The sequence below is a fragment of the Harpia harpyja genome, chromosome 5 (genome assembly GCF_026419915.1).
Source record: "Harpia harpyja isolate bHarHar1 chromosome 5, bHarHar1 primary haplotype, whole genome shotgun sequence".
NCBI classification, from domain to species: Eukaryota; Metazoa; Chordata; class Aves; order Accipitriformes; family Accipitridae; genus Harpia; species Harpia harpyja.
In genome coordinates, this window is record NC_068944.1 from 64,995,017 (window position 1) to 64,999,517 (window position 4,501).

A 4,501-nucleotide genomic window follows, 5' to 3' on the forward strand; every position below is an offset into this window, starting at 1 on the left:
CCAGTTAGAGTTATAGAAGTACTAAATGCAAGCAAATATTTACAAAAATAAACATTCTGCAATATCTAGAAGGAAAGTATCTGAACATCTTAACGCAAGGGAGCAAAAAAAGTACCTAAGAAGAAAAGACTAATTAGCAAGATCTCCCCACCTCATAGCAGGCTGTTCCCAGCATTGTGCTCCCTAATACTTGTTTGAATTCCATTTAAAAGAAGATGCCTATCACTTCCCTTAGAAGCTAATGTGCAGCCTGCCGTGCCATTGACAATATTTTATCCTTTGATCCCCATCTGACTTTAATATAATTTTTCATTTTTTTAAATTTCAGCTTATCACTTCTAATTAAGTTTTGCCCCAGGAAAATACATCTGTGCTACACCAGAGGGGCTTAAACACATTGTTATAAGTGCTTTGCTGAATAAAGACATGTTTACATAACAAACCAAACGCTTTCTCCACATTTACAGAGTTTATATATTACCTGTATTTGGCGACAAGCACGAGCTTCCCCACTTAGTCTCGTTTCAGCGTGGTTCACAAGAACTAGCACGATTTAGTATTTCCCAATATATTCATTGCAATCTAAAAGTACTTTGGTAGATCTTTACCCTTGTTTAACACCACAACATTCTTGGTCATACGGCTCTTGACTTCTTTGAGTCATACTCAGTTAAAATAAATCTTAGTCAACTCTCTCTCATTCGCATAAACAAACTCAGGCTATTTAGCACAACAGAAGCTGCTGTCTCTAGATGTCATGGGGAGCAGTGGGTATTGCTTTAGATAATGCTTCATCAGAATTAACGCACACTAACTAGCACAGTTCAAGCAGGGGCAGTGGCCCCGGGGCAGGGCACAGTCAGAAGAGTGCACAACGCTGCAAGTGGAAGCCAGTGTCCCGTCCTTAAGGACCCAAAAGGCATAGGAAGGGCTCTAGGAATGGATTTCTACCCATAAACACATCCTTTTTATACGTATAAATCTAAAGAGTTAGTTAAGATCCCTAAGAGGGGGTCTGTGCAGTGCCCCCACCACTCTTTCACAGACTGTGGCCATCACTGCCTTTTATCAAACATCCTCTCCCTGCGGTGCATCCCCAGTGAGCTATGACCAGAGCTGTTGGATCAGCTTTCTGGACTTGGCTTTAGGCAGCAGTGAGATACAAGCTGCTCAGGTCAGGGCAGGGCTGGACATGCACAGGAATATAGCTGCTGCACTTAGGAAATGTCCAAGTGTCGCAGGCAGCTACTTCACATTTGAAGGGGCAGCTCAGCTGGACAGGCAGTGGATTAGAAGTCTTGGATGAGGAATTAAAAATCCCCCAAAGTCCTATTTTGATCATGCAAAACATCCAGTCTAATGAAAACCAAAACACCAAGTTTCCAGGTACACTAGGTTCAGAAATTAGTATTCAGGAATTTGATTCTACAACAAATGCACTGAGGAGAAGACTTACTGAGGGGCATAGTTTCATGCTTTCATACGTAGCCCAGGCCAGGCTGTACTGGAAGGTTAATGAAAACAATAAAAAATATTCTTTCTTTTTCAATATTCAGAATGTAAGGAGATAATAGTGCATGAGACTGAACCTCTGCAGCCACATAGGAGAAAAGATTATACAGGCTCAGATTTAAAGCAGCTGTTCTCCTCATCAGAATCAGAAATCTGAACATGTCTTGATATTGTGCAATCAGAGGGAGTAGCTATATACTTAAATCAGGCCACACATTGAGCACCTATTATGGATTTCTGGAGCTAACATTAAGATCCTATTTTTAAAAGCTGTGTTTACAGATGCCCCAGCCTGCTAGAAATAAAGACCTTTTGAACTTTAATCCTTGCATTTTCTGCATCCATTTTTAAACAGTATTGTTGCAAATAAATTCATCAGAAAATTATACTGGCAGTTAGATATGCCATGGGTCATACAGCACTAAAATCAACCATAAAAAACAGCGCTTCAAAAAAAAAAAATCGCACCGTAGATAGTCAAGAATAAAAGAAGATTGTGACTTACAAGAAATATACAACCCCTCCTCCTGTTAATCTGTTCCACATTTGATGACTGAGCATGAATTACTGTTGAAAAATATCCCGGGGGATTACTTAATATACCGCCTAATCCAGCCATCCACCCCCTGCAAAGTACAACCTCATGCGGTTTTGCTTCATTAGGAGTTTCTCTGCAGCTCCAATGTCCCGGCTCAGTTTCACCTCCTGCAAACAGGTCTGAGCATGAAGAAATGGCTTCTGTGGCCAGAACTGTGCAGAAATATGTAATTCTGTACAAGCATAATTGCATGAGCTGAGCTAATGGAAAAAACATACTTTGTCCGGCTACCTTCTAGGCATGGCTGGAGTTACCCCTTCTGCAATCTGAATGGATGATGTGGTCTTGTATCACTGGCTTTGCTTTGGCATATTTTCCTTTTCTTAACCCTTAGTTTACAGTATTACAGCTGCATAACAGCTTTGCTCAAACTCCAAAGGTTTACCACTTCTCCTGTCCAACAACATTTTTCCTGCCATGAAATGTTGTTTTATTTCCACTAGACTTTGCCCACCAGTGGGGATGTTATGGTATCCTTTATCCTCAGTTTATGCAAAAACGTATCTTCACTTTGAAAAGTCATCAGACCCAGAGCTTCTAAAGATCCTCTGTCAAAAGATTAATTCTTCCCTCCTGAGCTGTTAACCACAGTATACCAGGCTACGAACAGCTATAAAGTAGCACAGCTTTAGAAACCTGCACCAGCAGGATCCATCTCCTTGAGGGTATCTGCCATGAGGATTTTGGGATGGAAGAGAAATGGCCATAAACCGTAGTTGTGGGTAAACGTGTGTGGGGAGACGAAGTGTGAATATGTGAAGAATCATAAAGATTGTAAACTAAAGCTCAGTTCTCCCTGACCAGTATGAAGAGGCTCTGCATGGGCTGAAGGTTTTCTCTGAGAGAGAGCATGACCTTGCTGAGATAGCTTAAAGCTTTATCACTTGGGCCATCACGCAGGGCACGCCAGATCCTAGATAAGGCCAGAAAAGGGCCATAGGGGAGAGCAGAGCATTACCAGCATCAGACAAGATCCTGCTCCTTGGCTTGAGGGCTGACACCATGGCTCCTTTATCTACTTTCCATATCACTAAAACATTGCTTTCTACACCTCCTATCCTTCTCTTCCTCTACGGGTTTTCTTGCCCAAAGCCAATCCCTATGCCCTATCCCAAACAACATCTCTGTAATCCAACACAGATACAGCTCCACCTCATTTTGAAGTTCCTAGTCTTGTACAATATCATAGAATCATGGAATGGTTTGGGTTGGAAGGGGCCTTAAGGATCCTCTAGTCCAACCCCCCCTGCCTTGGGCAGGGACACCTTCCACTAGACCAGGTTGCTCAAAGCCCCATCCAACCTGGCCTTGAACACTGCCAGGGATGGGGCATCCACAGCCTCTCTAGGCAACCTGTTCCAGTGCCTCACCACCCTCACAGTGAAGAACTTCTTCCTTACATCTAATCTCAATCTACCCTCTTTCAATTTAAAGCCATTACCCCTTGTCCTATCACTACATACCCTTGTAAAAAGTCCCTCTCCATCTTTCTTGTAGGCCCCCTTTAGGTACTGGCAGGCTGCTAGAAGGTCTCCCCAGAGCCTTCTCTTCTCCAGGCTGAACAACCCCAACTCTCTCAGCCTGTCTTCATAGGAGAGGTGCCCCAGCCCTCTGATCATCTTTGTGGCCTTCCTCTGGACTCACTTCAACAGGTCCATGTCCTTCTTATGTTGGGAGCCCCAGAGATGGATGCAGTACTCCAGGTGGGATCTCACAAGAGCAGAGTAGAGGGGGAGAATCATCTTCCTTGACCTGCTGGCCATGCTTCTTTTGATGCAGCCGAGGATATGGTTGGCTTTCTGGGTTGCAGACACACCTTGCCGGGTCATGTTGAGCTTCTCGTCAACCAACACCCCCAAGTCCTTCTTCTCAGGGCTGCTCTCAATCCACTCATCACCTAGCCTGTATTTGTGCTTGGGATTGCCCTAACCCATGCACAGGACCTTGCACTTGGCCTTGTTGAAATTCATGAGGTTTGCACGAGCCCACCTCTCAAGCCTGTCAAGGTCCCTCTAGATGGCATCCCTTCCCTCCAGTGTGTTGACCGCACCACACAGCTTGCTGTCGTCGGCAAACCTGCCGAGGGTACACTCAATCCCACTGTCCTTGTCACCAACAAAGATGTTAAACAGGGCTGGTCCCAATACCAACCCTTGAGGAATGCCACTCGTCACTCGTCTCCACTTGGCCATGGAGCCATTGACCGCAACTATTTGAGTGTGACCATCCTGCCAGTTAATTATCCACCGACTGGTTGTCCTGGTTTCAGCTGGGATAGAGTTAACTGTCTTCCTAGTAGCTGGTACAGTGCTATGTTTTGAGTTCAGTATGCGAAGAATGTTGATAACACTGATGTTTTCAGTTGTGGCTCAGTAGTGTTTAGACTAAAGT